The 18219-nt window shown below is 42.5% G+C and overlaps 1 long non-coding RNA gene across 3 annotated transcripts in view; it reads left to right on the plus strand.

Moving 5' to 3' along the window:
* LOC105465647 (uncharacterized) overlaps positions 1-18219 on the plus strand; it is a 52104-nt gene that overhangs the window by 19647 nt on the left and 14238 nt on the right. Inside the window, exon 1 of one of the 3 annotated variants that reach the window (XR_977675.2) lies at positions 358-447. The exons of 1 other annotated variant lie outside the window; for it this stretch is intronic. This is a non-coding gene — a long non-coding RNA (uncharacterized lncRNA). Of the gene's footprint in view, positions 1-357; positions 448-12223; positions 13795-18219 lie in introns of those variants that run through there. One more of the 3 variants, XR_977676.2, reaches the window with a different exon arrangement.

Consider the following 18219-nt stretch of genomic DNA (forward strand, 5'->3'; position numbering starts at 1 on the left):
CGAGGGCTAGATTATACCAAAATAAGTATATTTGAGCAAATATTTATTGAATAGTAATAGGCACTGTGCTTGTCATTAATGAAATGAAGACATGGATCCTGTCCTCTAAAAGCTTAGAGAGTGTTTCAGAATGGAGTAGGTGGGGCATAGCAAATGAATGTTTTCAACACATAAATGCTGTGCTGGTGAAAAAGCAGAGGCAGTGGGAACCAGAGAGGAGTTTCCAAATCTGGAAGTTCAGAGAAGCCTGCCCTGGGGCTTGGGTTGAGTCTCAGAGGATGAATGGGAGTTGGCAAGCAAAATTGACGGAAGGGTGGGGAAGAGTTCTGTGGTTGGGTGAATAGGAAAGACAACGTCACAGAGACGTGAAATGACATTATGCCTGCAAATAAATACACAAGGAAAGTCGGAGGCAGACTATGGAGGAAGACGAGCTGGGACAGAAAGGTAGGCAAAATTAGGCCCCAGAAGGCCTCTATGCCATGCTAAGAAATGTGGACTTTGGGCCTATTGGTGGTTGGAAAAGGCTGAGAGAGTGACTTTGAACATAGCCTCGCCCCTTGGCTGGGCACGGTGGCTCTCGCCTGTAATCCCAGCACTTTGGGAGGCCAAGGAGGACAGATCACTTCAGGTCGGGAGTTCAAGACCAGCCTGGGCAATGTAGCAAGACTCCCATCTCAAAATTTTAAAAATTATAAAAGTAAACATAAAAAAATAAAAAATGAACATATCCCTATCCCCAGAGGATCTAGGGATTATTGAGATAAAGCCCATTAGGCCCTTAAGTGTAAAGGAGTGAATGTCAGAAAGGCCAACGCCCAGGAAAGTTGCATTGACCTTAACAGCTGGCAAATGGTAGCTTCTGCTTGCAAACATTGCTTACATACAATGTTTGCTAGTAATCATTCATTGAAAAAGTTTTAAAATATATTTTTGCACTTTAAAAAATTTATTTATTTATTTTTTGAGACAGGGTCTCACTCTGTTACCTAGGCTGGAGTGCAGTGGTATGATCTTGGCTTACTGCAACCTCCACCTTCTGGGTTCAAGGGATTCTCCTGCCTCAGCCTCCCAAGTAACTGGAACTACAGGCATGAGCCACCATGTCTGGCTCATTTTTTTGTATTTTTAGTAGAGATAGGGTTTCACTATATTGACCAGGCTGGTCTTGAACTCCTGACCTTAAATGAACCGCCCACCTCGGCCTCCCAAAGTGCTGGGATTATAGGCGTGAGCCACAGCACCCAGCCTTTACATTTAATTTTAGTTTTTAATTTTTATTTCTTTTTTGACGGATGGGGTCTTGGGCACTGTCACTCAGGCTGGAGTGCAGTGGTGAAATCATGGCCCACTGCAGCCTTGACCTGCTGGGCTCCTGAGCAGTTAGGACTACAGGTGCATGCCACCACACCTGGCTAATTTTTAAGAATTTTGGTAGAGATAGGGTCTCACTATGTTGCCCAGGCTTGTCTCAAACTCTTGGCCTCAGGTGATCCTCCTGCCTCAGCTTCCTAAAGTGCTGGGATTACAGGCATTAGCCACTGTGCTTGGCTAACTACTAACCTTTCTTCTCCAGATTCTAACTCCACATTTTTTTTTTTTTTTTAATTTTTGAGACAAGGTGTCATTCTGTCACCCAGGCTGGAGTGCAGTGGTGCAAGCTGGCTCACTACAACCTCTGCCTCTAGTACTCAAGTGATATTCCCACTTTGGCCTCCAGAGTATTTAGGACTACAGGTGTGCATCACCACACCCGGCTATTTTTTTTTTTTTTTTTTTGGGTAGAGACAGGGTTTTGCCATGTTGCTCAGGCTGGTCTTGAACTGCCAGGCTCAAGCTATCTGCTTGCCTTAGCCTTCCAAAGTGCTGGGATTGCAGGCGTAACCCACTGTGCCCAGCCCAACTTCACATTTTTACATTACTGGGTTAGATTACTTTAATGCAGTGCTGTCTAACTTTTAAATTTTCATGTTAGAAATGATAAGCTGGGTGTGGTGGCGCATCCCTGTAGTCTCAGCTACTCAGGAGGCTGAGGCAGGAGGATTACTTGAGCCAGGGGTTCGAGGCCAACCTGGGCAACATTAACATGGTGAAACTCCATCTCTACTTTAATAAAAATAAAAATAAGAATGATAGCCCAGACTAGGATAAAAAGATAAAACTGCTCTCAGCCACAGGGAAGCACATCTTTTACATACAGGCTTTTCTCTGAGCTTCAAGCAGAAGAACTGATGGACGACATCTCCGTATTTTGCCACAGGTACAAGCTACATAAGGTGGAGCCTATGATGGGAAACTTTGTTTTAATTTTTATTCCAAAATCCTCTTATTCTCCAACTCAAATTTTCAATAACTCAAAATTTCAATAGGCTGGGCGAGGTGGCTCACGCCTGTAATCTCAGCACTTTGGGAGGCCGAGGTGGGCGGATCACCTGAGGTTGGGAGTTCAAGACCAGCCTGACCAACATGGTGAAATCCCATCTCTACTAAAAATACAAAATTAGCTGGGTGTGGTGGCACATGCCTATAATCCCAGCTACTCAGCAGGCTGAGGCAGGAGAATCCCTTGAACCCAGGAAGTGGAGGTTATAGTGAGTCGAGATGGCGCCATTGTACTCTAGCCTGGGCAACAAGAGTGAAACTCCATCTCAAAATAAAATTTTTTTTCAATAGATAAGCATGCATTTTGTTTCAACAACTGTGGCAAGGCATTGGGCTGGGTATCAGAGATGCAGTAGACAGCAAGACAATAAATTGGGTTCATGCCTTCCAGGAGGATAAAGACCAGTGATGACAATGCTTGGGGAACGAGGTGGACTCGGTAAAGTAAATGGGAATTGCACTAGGGCATACGAAGCACCCTGAGGGAGCACTATATTTGGGAGCATATAATGAGTGCAATCCTAGACTGGGCATCAGAACAGGCTTCCCTACAGGAACTGATATTTAAGCTGAGAGCTGGAGGATATGTAAGACTGAGCCAAGCAAGCAGAAGGAGGAAACGTGTTCCAGGCAGACGGACAGCGTGAGTGAGTCCCAAAGACAAGTGGGAATGGGGCACGTTCCAAGAATTCAAAGGAACTCCTGTGGCTGGAGAGGAGTGTAAGGGAGAGGCACACTTGGAGGCGAGGCCAAGGAGAAAGACAGGTCAGTGAGGGAGGGCATTGGCAGCCACGTGATGCAGCCCTTTGCGTGCTGTTATGACGACGTGGGACTTCAAAATTCTTTCCTTATTTTATACTCTAGGATAGCCACTGTCAGAGAGGTTAACTGGCTTTGCTAAAATCAACTATCAGGCTGGTAATTGTGGCTCATCCCTGTAATGTCTATAATCCCAACACTTTGGGAGGCTGAGGCAGGAGGATGGTTTGAGGCCAGGAGTTTGAGAACAGCATTGGCAACCTAGGGAGGTCCTGTGTCTACAAAAAATAAAAAAATTAGCCAGGTGTAGTGGCACACAGGTGTAATCCCAGCTGCTCGGGAGGCTGAGGTGGGAGAATCACTTGAGGCTGGGAGGTTAAGCCTGCAGTGAGCTGTAATTGCACCACTGCATTCCAGCCTGGGGCAACAGAGGTCTCAAAAATAAACAAAAAAATCAAAAATCAAATGTCTATACATTGACGGGCCACTGTGTCTTCCTTGGGTTTCCCCAGAGCAGATAATGACACAAGGATTCAATTATTTGGCGGATTAGCTTAGGAAATGCCAGCAAGAAAAGGGCACAGGAAACCCAGGTCCCGTTTAGTTCTGGGTTGAAGGCCAAGGTAGGGGTGGGGTGGGGATATTCATTCTCTGGCACTTCCAATCTGCTGCCTGGGTGGGCACACTGGGTCCAGAGACAGCTCTCAGGTGAAGGAATGCAGATGTGGAGAGTGGTCTGCATGCACTGAGTGGCCAGGGCAAGGGGACATGGGCCGGGTACTGACTTATCTGCTGCACAGTTCTATGGCCCTGATTCTGAGCCCCTACACCACACTACACTGGCTGGATTTGACTTGAATTCCACCTGACTAGCAGGTGAAAGATGTTCACTTGGTGGTGGATAGATCTAGAAAAGTCACAGAACATTCTAGAACTCCGTGCTGAGGCCCCAGCAATACATCAGGCTCTAGGCCTATGTCTCCTTAGTCACAGCATGCACTTCCCATAATTCTTTCCTTCGGAGTCTTCCTTCGGCATGTCTTCCTTCGGTATCAAGCAGCCTATTAATTTGGAAGTGTCAAGTTAAGGGAAATAAATGAGACTCCTCAAAATGAGAACTTAGTGAGGCTTGAGGTAGTGAACAAGGTCAAGCGCTTAGCTTAAAACAGTTGGATTAATTAGGGTAAAGTCTTTGGGCTTGGGATTTGGGGGGGCTTTCTGACTCATGCAATTTTTCCAGAAATGAATGGGTCATATGTTTTGGGAATCTGATATTTAATGAGTAGTTTTGGGGTAAAAAAGTTCACAGTAAGTTTATCTTAGCAATAATTGTCCTCGGGGAGATTTTGTGGAGCAAGAGAAAAAGAGATGTTGGTTCTCCTTTTCTTCCTAGCTTTTTGCCCTCATCAAACATTTGTAGCTGGAGGCACTGTGAATTTAAATATCAACATCATGGTTCAGGTGCTCAAGGATTTCATAGTCTATGAGAAGACAGACACACAGATAAACGCACACTAGTTAACAAGCCGTGGGACCCTGAGGCAATCTGTCAGCCTCTCCGGGCTCTGTTTCCTCTGGAAGGGCCTTGATGGACAAGTTCAGTGCTTCTCAACCTTGGCTGCTCATTGAAAGTACTTAGGGAGCTTAGAAAGAACACCAATGCCCCAGCTCTGGAGTAAGGCCCAGGCACTGGTATTTTTTTAAAGGTTTTGCTAACTCTAAAAGTCCTTCTCCCAGTCTCCCCCAACCCACCCAGGGAGCTTGTGCTCTGTTTAACTCAACAGAAGACAGGAGGTAGGAGGTGAAAATCACATTCCCTCTTCTTGATCTGGTGAACACGTAGCATGAGCGCAGTGGAGCTCTGCGTTAGGTGGCCATATGCCAGCTGCCTCCTGGACTCCGAGTGAATAGCTCACCTCAATAGAACACATAGAACACTCATTCCAGAAATAACAGGTGCCCACATTTTTCTTCCTCGGGAGACACATTCATGGAGCCAACAACTAATTATCATACCAAGAAAACAAAAACTGTGAGGGAGAGCAGAGGCGGGCTGGCAGCACCCTTGAGTTGTACAAACCGTGACTCACTGGTGCTCAAGGCTGAAGCATCTCCATAGCATCTCTCTGAGAAGTATCCGGTGGTAATTTTGCAAAGGAAAGAAGGCAACGTGCTTTGCTGTGAGCCTGAACGGAAGGAGAGCTCTTCTCCAATCTCCTGCATCCTCTGGTTGGCTTCAGACCACACCTCCCATTGAACTTTCCGTAGCTGGAATAGAGAACACTTGGCTTCCACATCCCTGTTCTGGCGTGTTCACTACACTAACAACCTCTTCTGTTACGTACAAGGCAATTAAAGGATGAGCTTAGAAGCTGGCACCTTTCCTTTAAAGTAAAAGGCAGCTTATGTTTTGCTAGTGACAGTCTCCTGTAAAAATAACTCTCTTATTAGTGGTGACACAAGAGCCACTGAAACCATCTCCGCTCATGGTTAGCTTGGAGCCTGCCCCATGCCCTTCTGAGGCCCTTTCTCCAATACATGCTGACAAAATCGGCTCCCTGTGCGCCAACATCAACATAATGACCTCACCTTGGATGAGTCTACGAGTCTCTGAAGGCTGACTGATTCTTCAGAACACGCTGAGGGGATGAGCTAGAGGCATGTAAAAATTGCTTGTACTTTTCCTTGCTGGCTGTAAAGCCAGCATTGCTCTATCTGATGGAATGTCTACAAAAAGCCACAAGAACTCCATTATTGTTGTTGTTGTTGTTTTCTTTTTTGGCTGATACATTTTCTATTTCATCTCCTGCAACAGGTCTTGTTTGAGAGAACTTTGGAATGTGTAGTGACCACTAAGAGCATGGAATTGAATTAGCTGATTGATTACAAAGCGAAAGCCTCAATTTAAAAGATAGAGGCCCAGACCAGGCAAAGCGGATCATTCCTGTAATCCCAGCAGTTTGGGAGGCTGAGGCAGGAGGATCACTTGGGCCCAGGAGTTTGAGACCAGCCTGGGCAATATTGTGAGGCCTTATCTTTACTAAAGATCAAAAAGTTACCTGGGCATGGTGGCACATGCCTGTGGTCCTATCTGCTCGCGAGGCTGAGGTGGGAGGATCACTCGAGTTCAGAAAGTTGAAGCTGCAGTGAGCTGTGATCATGCCCACTGCACTCCAGCCTAAGCAACAGAGTGAGACCCTGTCAAAAAAAAAAAAAAAGGGTAAAACACCGAGGCCTATATCTGCCCAGTGAAGATCTGGTGGGGTAAAAACTTGGAATGAGGCCAGGCACAGTGCTCATGCCTGTAATCCCAGCACTCTGGGAGACCGAGTGGATCACTTGAGGCCAGGAGTTCGAGACCAGCCTAGGCAACGAGGTCAAACCCGGTCTCTACTAAAAATACAAAAATTAGCCAGGTATGGTGGCAGTCACCTGTAATCCCAGCTACTTGGGAGGCTGAGGCAGGAGAATCTCTTGAACCCAAGAGACAGAGGTTGCAGTGTCTGAAATAAAGTCACTGCACTCCAGCCAGGGCAACAGAATGAGACTCCATCTCAAAAAAAAAAAAAAAAAAGAAGAAACAACTTGGAATGATACAACCCTATGAAACTATCTTCATAATATGTGGTGTGGGCAGGCACCAATGGCATTAAAATATGAGAAATGAGTTTTCCAATTAGACAATTTTTTTCATTTAAATTGTATTATTGTTATACTTGAAAAGTAATGGATGCCTTATGGAAAAATATAGGAAACATAAGAAGAAGATTTTGAAAATCATTATATGCCTATACAAAGTAGTAAGTGTTACAACTTATATTTTCTTCTAGTCTTTTTTCTTTGTGTTGCTTTTGGTAACATACTGTTTATATGTATGATATGTAATATTTAGCAGGCACAAAAATATGCTTGGGACTTTAATATTTTCATCTTTATACTAGGAATAATAATAGTATTACTATATAGCATAATATAGTATACAATATAATTATAGTATATATCTTAGTAATAGTACTACATATATAGTCTGTATACTATTATATACAATAATAGCACAAATTATATATGTGCATTCTCCTCTGTTTACTTAATGTGCATTTTTCTATCTGAGGATACACTTACTACAAAACATTTTTTGCAATGGCCACCAAATATTCCACTGTCATTATTTTTAATAAGAATTTTCCATACTTTATTCTATAAAGCTGAGTAGAAATTTTTTTTTCTGGCCAGATATTCTAACCAAAATATTGTGAAATAAAACAAAGATCCTTTTCCATTTTATACATAGAGTCATTGAGAATAAAAAATGAACATAATAATAAAGCTAAGCTCCTTTTGAATGAGTTACCAAATAAAATACAGACTGTCCAGTTAAATTTGAATTTCAGATAAATAACAAGAATTTAAAAAAATGTAAGTATGTCCTAAACATTCCTTGGGATATATATTTTATACCAAAATATTATTTGTCGTTTGTCTGAAATTCAAATTTAACTGGGCCTGTATTTTTATTTGCTAAATCTGCAACCCGATGAGTGAGATGAGAAAAAGGGAGGGGACCTGTTTACTTTGCCTAATTGTTACTAATCTTTTCAAAAAAGAAAGTCATTTTAACTTTTTATTAATAATCTACCATTTGGTAACAGCTAAGCAGAAAATAAAAGTGAAAAACTAAATTAAGAAAGAAGGAAAGAAAAGGTAAACAGACATAAGGTATTTACAGTCTCGAAAAATAAATAGAAGTGATACTATACCTAACCAAAATTATTTTAAAGGTATATAACAGGCTGGGCATGGTGGCTTATGCCAGTAATCCTCGCACTTTGGGAGGCTGAGGCGGGTGGATCACTTGAGGTCAGGAGTTCGAGACCAGCCTGGCCAACATGGTAAAATCCCATCTCTACTAAAAATACAAAAATTAGCCAAGTGTGGGGGCTCACATCTGTAATCCTAGCTACTTGGGAGGCCGAGGCAGAAGAATCACTTGAACCCGGGGGCAGAGGTTGCAGTGAGCAGAGACCTCGCCACTGTACTCCAGCCTGGGTGACAGAGTGAGACTCTGTCTCAAAAATAAATGAATAAATAAATCAAATAAAGGTATATAACAAAGAAAGGCATTTATGAGTCACTATTAGTTTTATGTTTTGAAAGCACTACAGGAAATTCATTCTAGTTTTTCAGGTAATCATCAACACTGTGTTTTATACTTTTGGCTTTTCAGATAGAATACAATTGTGTGGCAGCTCATAGCTGAAATGACTCTTGTGGAATTCAGCTGAGGATTTAGCCAATGGCCAAACCATTTGTTGCCAATTTCAGGAGTAATGGTACTAATTGTTGAAGAATGGAGACTTTCTCCGTAGGCTCTACCTGCAGAGGCCTCTCCCAATCATTGTAGACTAATGGGGTTCTGATGAGAAGTTTCCCTTAGGGCCTTACACAAGAACATTATGAAACCTCTGCTTTCTTTCTTTTTTTTTTTTTTTTTTTTGAGACGGAGTCTCGCTCTGTGGCCCAGGCTGGAGTGCAGTGGCCGGATCTCGGCTCACTGCAAGCTCCGCCTCCCGGGTTCACGCCATTCTCCTGCCTCAGCCTCCGGAGTAGCTGGGACTACAGGCGCCCGCCACCTCGCCCGGCTAGTTTTTTTTTTTTTTTGTATTTTTTAGTAGAGATGGGGTTTCACCGTGTTAGCCAGGATGGTCTCGATCTCCTGACCTCGTGATCCACCCGTCTCGGCCTCCCAAAGTGCTGGGATTACAGGCGTGAGCCACCACGCCCGGCCGAAACCTCTGCTTTCTTGAAGAACCTAACAATTATCTGTAAGTCTAAGAGTCATTTGCTGATAGTCAGTGGATGCTCCAGGTTTTGTATACTCTGTTGAAGGGACTTAGAGCTGCTGGTGGCTGGAAAGGGGGCTCAGAACTTTGTCTTGAAGCTGCCCCTGAAGAGCAAGCACAATAGCTTTATTTAGAAGAAATGATCACTTGGGGCAGCTGAAGAAGCAAGCAAAAAGAGGTTGGAGCTGGTGGCAGCCTAAAACCTCCTGCTTCTACTCCATGTCAGTGCTGCTGGTTGTGTTTGGGGGAATAAAAGACATCATATAGCAATTGACGTAGGGCATGAAGGATCAGAAGACAGGCTAGTGCTCTTAAATATGACTTAGAAGACTAAAATATACTGATAAGAGTCATTTCTAACCAGACGATAAAAGCTACACGCTATCAGCATAGTTTCTTTCATTTTGTTTTTCACCCAGAGACATCCCTCCAAAATGCAAGGCTGACCATAGCTCTTCTGAAAGCCTCTTCCTGGCCTCCCACTGCCTGCTGAATCAAGGTTGGACATGAGAGTGTGTGACACAGGGGACCCTGGCCAGCTCCTGGCCCTCCAGCTGCACCTACTCCCATTATCCCAGGCATCTCTTTGCTGCCTGTTGTTGCTTTCCCATCCAACTTGTCAGTAACACTGACTTGAAGTTTATAGGACAAGATACTATTTCATGCCTCTTTTGCACCTGCTGTTTTCTTTGCTTCCAGGAAAGCCTGTGGCTTCCCCTCCCTCCGCTCTCCCTCCCCGAAAGGCTGCCTGGTGACTGCTATTTCTCCCTGAGAACCAGCTCAGATGCCAGTTTCTGCAGGGCCCTCTCTTTACCACTCCTGACATTCCCAGGGTTAAAAGCTCTCCCTTTAAGCTGTTCTGTGTCCGTCTCACATGTTGTGTTATATCAGATCATTGGTTCATTTGATTTATGTGTCCTCTTCCATTTAAGTTCATTGGAAACAAGGCTCACCTTTTGATTTGTCTCTTTCCCTAGCAACTAGACAGAGTCTGATACATTATAATCAATCAATATTTTTGGGTTGAATCCCAGATTTTAAGTTTAGCAATTATTCTATGCTCAATAAATTTCCATGTGTTTCACTGAAATTAATTCATCAATACATTTCAAAAATCTGAACTCCCAGCTGTACTGTAGGGTAAACTTTGTAAGTAGTGATGCTCTCCCTAGGTCTGTAGCTTTGAGATCCAAAACAGGGCTGTGCACAATCACTTTACTTCCTGGCTAAGTCTTTGACCCTGCAATTTAGATATGATTATATCTTTTGAATTCCCGTTATATTTCTATTGTCAACCTCTCAGACAGCTTAACCACAATCAGGCAAGGGGAATAAACATATTGAAGTCTGATTTAAACTCTTGTGGTCTTTTGGAGCTGAAAGTCAGATTGAAAAGTTATAGGACAGGGAGACTTTGTAAAGTAGGAACTGCTCACAGTGGTAAGTCAGAAATGAGGAAATCCCAGGTCAGAGAAATAATGGTGCTCCAGTTGCAGGGAGTAGCTGCCATCACACTCTCCATCAACGTAGGTCTTTGGGTATCTGCCCATTCTCTGATTCAAGTCTCAGTTTGATGTGAAGTTATCTTCTCTTCTTGAACTCACACATAAATAAGTTCTTCTTTGGAACAGAGGGGTGGATTGCTTGTCAGCCCCTCAGAGACTCCTGGAACCAGGGGTGAGTCACTCTATGTGGTATTGAGGCTCTTTGTTTGACTAATCTCTCATTTGAGATGTTCAAGTGGCTGATAGATGGGAAAGTGCCCTGGAGAAAGTAACTTGGTTGCTTGTGAGTTTCTGTGTGAGGAATCTCTGAGATCTGCTTCTGAATAGCTGTGATTTTCATCTTGATCATTCATTAATTCAAAAATGGCTTAAATGTGGCCTGAATGTTGAGGTTTGCTCTTCTCCCACAAAGTTTAAATAGGAGACCTTTTCTCTTTACACAAGTTTGATAGACCAAGAGTATGTTCTAAAATTAAGCTGTAGTCTGTGAACTTATGACAGTTTGTGAGAGTTGAAATGCAGTAAATGCGGCTTGCAGTGCCTAGATCATGGTTGCTGGATGAAGATATCTTGGGAACAGAGTCCTTCCTATCTGTGATTGGTATTTTCCAGCTTCCCTCTTCTTTTGTGCAGTTCTGTTCCAGTCCCTGTGCTTTGCTGGCCCCACCTGGAATAGCATTTCTCAGTGTGAGCCTGGTATCTACTTCCTTTAAAAACATTGACAAAATAGGTTTTTCTTCTCTGTCTGAGGATTCTAGATGAGTCCTCCAAAAAAGATGTGGAGTAAGGGAGTTGGGCCGTAGGTCATCACTGCTACAATAGTCCATCTGTGTATACTCACACACACTAAAATCCACCAGTTCATCCTGATCCTGATACCTGTTTCTGATCTACAGGGTTCATTCTAGCCTCCTCTCCTCTTTCCTAATTTGTAACTCCTTTCTCTCATAGTGAGAAACCTGGTCATCTTTATCTACAATAGGTTTACTTTTGTTCAATCCTACTATACACATAAAATAGTTTCAGAACTGCTAACTCATACCCATGAAAGACACAAATTTACTTGAGTATAATATTTATTTAGTTAGTTTTTGAGACAGAGTTTCACTCTTGTCATCCAGACTGGAGTGCAATGGCTCAATCTCAGCTCACTGTAACCTCTGCCTCCCAGGTTCAAGTGATTCTCCTGCCTCAGCCTCCCAAGTAGCTGGGATTACAGGCGCCCCCCCACCACACCCAGCTAATTTTGTATTTTTTAGTACAGACGGAGTTTCCTCATGTTGGTCAGGATGGTCTCGAACTCCTGACCCTAGGTGATTTGCCCACCTCAGCCTCCCAAAGTGCTGGGATTACAGGCATGAGCCACCACGCCCGACCGAGTATAATGTTTATGTACAGTTCTTTTGTCTTTAACCATTTAGTATATAGACAGAATTCTATTTCCTAATTCAGGTTAATTCTTTTCTTCCCCACCCCTTTGGTGTGGTTTTGTTATTCATTTGTAATCAAGTGAGTTCCATTTGCCTCCCGTCATCCCCCCACCCCATCCCACTAACAGGTTTAGTAGGATTGAGATTATAACCAAGTTGAGCCTGACTGACCGATAAACTCTAGGTTTATTAAAGAAGGTAACTGAATTGTATATTCTTTACTTCTTCTATTTTCTTTTTTCTTTTCTTTTCTTTTTTCTTTTTTTTTTTTTTTTGAGACAGGGTCTTGCTCTGTTGCCCAGGCAGGAGCACAGTGGCGCAATCATGGCTCAATGCAACGTCTGCCTCCCAGGCTCAAGCAATCCTTCTACCTCAGCCTCCCAGAGTAGCTGGGACTACAGGTGCATGACACTACGGCTGGCTAATTTTTGTATTTTTTGTAGAGACAAGGTTTTGCCGTGTTACCTAAGCTGGTCTTGAACTCCTGAGCTCAAGGATTCTTCTGCCTCCCAAATTGCTGGGAGTTCAGGCGTGAGCCACCATGCCTGGCCACTTCTATTTTAAATTAACTTGGCATCTAGAGAGAAGTTGCCCTATGACAACCTGAAATTCACAGCTACATCAAATTTGCTTTATAACTTCTTTTCTTTACCACTGCCTTTCCCTACCCCCTTCATTTCCTGGTCGCATTTTCATAAGCGTTTCTAATGAAGATAAAAACTGGTTTAAAAACCCCTCCCTAACCCTTTTAACTTGGAAGGAGATTGGAATGAATCGTCAAAAGGATAAAAGGTAGATAGTGGGAAGGTGGAGGAACAGCGGCCAGGGGCCATAAATTATGAAATGAATCATGTAATGTTCAGTAGAACTGATGGTCAATGATAGTCGTATTGATTTAACCATAATATAATTAAGAAGAGAAATGTCCTTCTTTGCTTCTGACCTAGGTTGTTTGGTGGGGCCTGATCACACACCAAGATGCCATTAGGATTAGCAGGCTCTTGTCTAAGTGAGCCTCTGGAATTGGTAGGGCCTCATTGCCCATGAAGTTTAACTCCTTATTCTATTTCTGCTCATTCCTTAGTGTGTTCTTTCATTTATTCAATCAATCACCTATTCACAGACTTGGAGCTGGGTTCTTACTCTGTACAAGGAACTTTGCAGGAGATGGACAATAGCTGGGCCACCTTCAGTCACCAGGTATCCCTCCAGCCAATCCCACTGTCTGCTCTGTGACCATCCCCAATGGTAGATACATCAACTCCAAAATATTTGGGAGTTAAGCAAGTAGAAGTCATGGAATTATACTCAGAACTAATCATACAAGGAGAAAAGGCACTGGCTTCCTGTGGAGGGAGTGTTTTTGAAAATCCCATACCATACTCCCTCCCCCGACTACCACTTAGATTTCTAGGAGGGAGTCTAAACTACCTACAGGCCTTGCCTTAGTGCTGTTCGCTGAAGCAGTTCCAACAGCCCAGCCCAGGCATGTACTTGAGTCCGTGTAAACAGGGTTCCCCAATTAATGCGGGAAATAGCCGTGTGTCAATCCTGGGAACCCAGCGTGATTCATGAGGCAGGTCACAACAAGGCCAATTCAAATTCTGAAATGTTTGTTTCACCAGAATGATATTTACTAGTATAGTAAACAGAATTACAAAACAACTATGTCAAATAGTGCAAACCACAATCAAGATTTCAAAATTGCCTAAAGTGGAAGTAAGAGGGAGCTTAGCATAAACACCTGCGTCGCCGGGTATTTAAAGTAATGTTGAAAAGCAGGATTAAGTTTCAGACTTTATAACACAGATACTGGGGACTTCAGTTCGTCATTAACATGGTTGACTGAAAGAAAGGTGCATAGCACTGCGGGATGTTGTATGTACTTTATGAATCGGCTCATGGTCTTTGAGGGGGGATCGGGTAGTTTGCATGGGTAATTTCTCTCTCTTTCTCTCCCTTTTTTGATTTCTTCTTTATAATGCACTAGAAAAAGGAACTCTATTTTGTTTTACTTGGGAGTCAGGGACTGAAGTAAACATAATTATGTAAGGACTGGATAATAAATCTGATGCTTTTTCTTAAGTAAGAAGACCTGAATCTTTTCTGTTTTTGCTGAATACCTTAATTTTTTTCTTTATGTTTGACGAAGTCAGTATTTGGAACCATATTCCTAGGAGAAATGTTATTTGTGGTATTGTTCTTCAGGGACTCACAGTTAAAAGAATGTTACTACAGTCTCTTACTTCATAATTTCATCATGAGAATTCCTTATCTGCCCAGTGACCTCAGACGCTTAGGAGGAAAAGTGTTTCCAAATGTCCAGCTCTTATCTAAGCATCGTCTGAATTATGCAAGGGCACTAAGTGTATGCATTTAGGTTGGCTCTCCACTGGGGAAGAGCTCACATAAGGCTGTTGGTATTTCCTGCCCCTATTAGGCCAAAACTATTGTAATAACAGTGTTTCTGGCTGGACTCAGGTACCTTTGCTTCAAGTCCAGGCCAGAATCAGGATATGAAGAGGCGTTTGTGAAAGGGAAAACTACTGGGATGGTGGCTTGCGGGTAGGGAAGGGAGAATTTCTCAATCTTTTAATGGCATCAAAATGTTCAACATGGATAAATCATTAAGAAAAAGAAAAGGCCTACTCTTAGTGGAAATTACCACTCAGATTCTTCACTGTCATTTCTGGTTCTAACATGATATAAATGGACTGGGTAGATCTGAAAGGCTGCAAAGTTTGTCCAAGTAGGAGGTAGAATACTTCGTTTCTTTGCAAGTATTGTGAGGGCTTATACCACTTGGGGAAGGTCTTCTTTAAGAAAAAGAATATAAATTAGAAATACAAAATTAGATTTGAAATGGAATATCTATTTAAAATAAGAAAATAAATACAATTTTTTTAAAGGTGGCAAATGGCATATATATCACAAAATTCATAAAAACAACACAACACTTTTATTAGGCAACTGCCTGACATACTTCTTTTTTAATTTTTTATTTGTTTTTTATATTTATATTTATTATTATTAATTAATTAATTTGTTTATTTATTTTTGAGATGGAGTTTTACTTTTGTTGCCCAGGCTAGAATGCAGTAGTGCTATCTCGGCTCACTGCAACCTCTGCCTCCTGGATTCAAGCAATCCTCCCACCTCAGCCTCCCGAGTAGCTGGGATTACAAGTATGTGCCACCACACCCTGCTAATTTTTGTATTTTTAGTAGAGACAGGGTTTCACCATGTTGGCCAGGCTGGTTTTGAACTCCTGACCTCAAGTGAGCCACCCACCTCAGCCTCCCAAAGTGCTGGAATTACAGGCATGAACCACTGCGCCCAGTGACACACTTCTATAATTCTCTTTCCTGACATTTTTGGCTGCATACTCCTCAATGCCTCTTCAGAAGATAATGATTTGGTAATGTGTGTGTGTGTGTGTGTTTGTTTTTGTTTTTGTTTTTGTTTTTGTTTTTACAGGAAATGGCATGGAATGAGAAGTCAGTAAAACCTTGTTTCTTTCCCACTACCCATATCCTTACATTTCTGGTGCCAGATGCTATAGGACTACCTGTAGCCCTACAGTCTTGTGTAGAAGCCAGAGGAGTTGGCACAGAAAGGGTCAGAGTGGATAGAGTGTTGGGAAGTACAATCTTCAAAGCCAGCCCTATACAAGAAAGGCTTACAATTTTGTAACGATACATATAAGTGACTTTGGGCCACTTAAATGGATCTTATAAAACTACATTACCTTCAAATTAACACTTAATTGGCTGGATCCTTAAAATTCTCAAGGCCATCAACATGAAGAGAAATCTGATGAGGGGGAAATTGGAGTAGAAAGGAAAGTAATATTTACCAATTGTGATTTAATCATAAATTGAGAATAGAATGTCTCACTCTTTCAGGTTTTATAGAAACTTATGACAATATGAACACATTGGTGGGCCTCTTCCGTTTCCAGGATCTTAGAAGAAGCCCATGCAAGAAGACAGTCCTGATGTTTAACTTTCATTAGCTCCACAGGATATCTACCTGTGGGTCTATGTGAATTTGAGAAAGTGACTTAACTCCCTGACCTCAGTTTCTCCATCTGTCTATTCACACTGGATTCTTGTGATGATTAAATAAGATAAATGCATATGAGAATCTGTAAAGAATAGACTCTACTGTTTTGTAGATTACTCAGTATAAACCTCATGCTTAGGTAATGTAGTTTATAGTCCAATGGATGAGTAGTTCAGAGTTTGGTGTATGGAGTAGTAATTCTTATTCTTGGGATGCACTTTAACTTTCGCAAATAATTACCCACATTTAGCAATTTAGAAGCAGCAAAAAATAAAAAGCTTGGAGGAGCTAATGAGAAGACTTGAAAGTTTTGGGACGTGGTTCCAGTCTCTTGGGGTAGCCTGTCTGTTTGCTAGTGCTGGTCCTTTTAGATGCATCTTGGGTGGAGTTTTCCATGAATACAGGAAAGCTTCTAGAGCCTTTCTTTCCAAAATAAACCCTAATTCCATTATCTTGGGTCTGCTTCTCCTTCAGGCTTTCCCATTTCAGTAAATGCCACCACTATTCACCTAGTTGCTCAACCGCAAACTTAGTTGTTATCCTTGACTCTTGTCTTTTCCTCATCACGCTCCTCATCTAATTTATAAACAACTCCTGTTGACTTTTTAAATTACCTTGACTTCAGTCAACCACCTACACCTCTGCTACCCTAGTGCCAGAATCCATCACCTCTCACCCAGAATATTGAAAAACACCTCCAGACTGATATCTTGTAACTTGAAATAAATTATTTGGATAAGCAGCTAGAGCAATCTTTTTAAAATTGTAAAACAGGCCAGGCACGGTGGCTCATGCCTGTAATCCCAGCACTTTGGGAGGCCGAGGCGGGTGGATCATTTGAGGTCAGTAGTACGAGACCAGCCTGATCAACATGGTGAAACTCCATCTCTACTAAAAATACAAAAATTAGTCAGGCACGATGACGGGTGCTTGTAATCCCAGCTAAGCTACTGGGGAGGCTGAGGTAGGAGAATCGCTTGAACCTGGAAGGCGGAGGTTGCAGTGAGCCGAGATTGTGCCATTGCCCTTCAGTCTGGGTAACAAGAGCAAAACTCCGTCTCAACAAAAATAAAAATAAGCTTGTGAAACAAATAACACCCTCTAATGGTTTCACATCATACTCAGAAAAAATTCCAAACTCCTGCATGATCAGGCCCCTGTCAGTTTCTCTGACTTCATCTCTTACCTCCTCTGTCCGGCTCACTCAACTCTAGTTACACTGGACTTGCTATTGTTCCCTAAACACAGAAGTTCTCTTCTATATTATGTTCTTTTTCTATATTATTTCCCCTGACTAACATACTTTTCCTTTAGATTCTTTTTTTTTTTTTTTTTTTTTTTTTGAGACGGAGTCTCGCTCTGTCACCCAGGCTAGAGTGCAGTGGCGGGATCTTGGCTCACTGCAAGCTCCGCCTCCCGGGTTCACGCCATTCTCCTGCCTCAGTCTCCCGAGTAGCTGGGACTACAGGCGCCCGCCACCATGCCCGGCTAATTTTTTGTATTTTTAGTAGAGACGGGGTTTCACCGTGGTCTCGATCTCCTGACCTTGTGATCCGCCCGCCTCGGCCTCCCAAAGTGCTGGGATTACAGGTGTGAGCCACCGCGCCCGGCTTCCTTTAGATTCTTGACTATCTTTGCTTCCTCATTTTCTTCTCACTGAACATCTCTTCTTTTGAGGGGCCATTTCTCACTATCCTGTCTATAAAAGAGCAGATCCTATTTCCATCACCTTAACCTGATTAACTTCTTCGTAGCATTTACCACTGTCTAACATTATATATTTGCTTGTGTACCTGGCCAGAACGTAGGCTGTAAGAGAGAAGATGTTGTCTCCTATCCCCAGTACCTAGAAAAGTGCCAGGCACTTAACAAGCCTTCAATCGTATTTGTTGAAGGAAACAAAGAATGTGAAGAATAAAAGAAAGAGACAAACGTCTGTCTGTGAGACACCTGTTCCCTCTTGCCTCCATCCAGATCTGGAGCCTTCTCAGATCTGATAGATTAATCCTCCCAGCACAGACGGTGGTGCCCAGTCTCATTTCCATGTCTTCATTTCCATATTCTGCACAATGTAATATTCCTTCAGCCTATCTTTATAATTTTCTCTTTTAAGACAGCTCACATCTGATGTCCTGGGTAGAACTCGTACCCTCTGTTGAAGTCAAGCCAACTTCTTTCTTTTGGCTTCCAGTCTACCTATAGCTAAATACTTCTATACAGTACTTGTCATAGCTTCTG

This window comes from Macaca nemestrina, chromosome 5 (genome assembly GCF_043159975.1).
Source record: "Macaca nemestrina isolate mMacNem1 chromosome 5, mMacNem.hap1, whole genome shotgun sequence".
Taxonomy (NCBI): domain Eukaryota; kingdom Metazoa; phylum Chordata; class Mammalia; order Primates; family Cercopithecidae; genus Macaca; species Macaca nemestrina.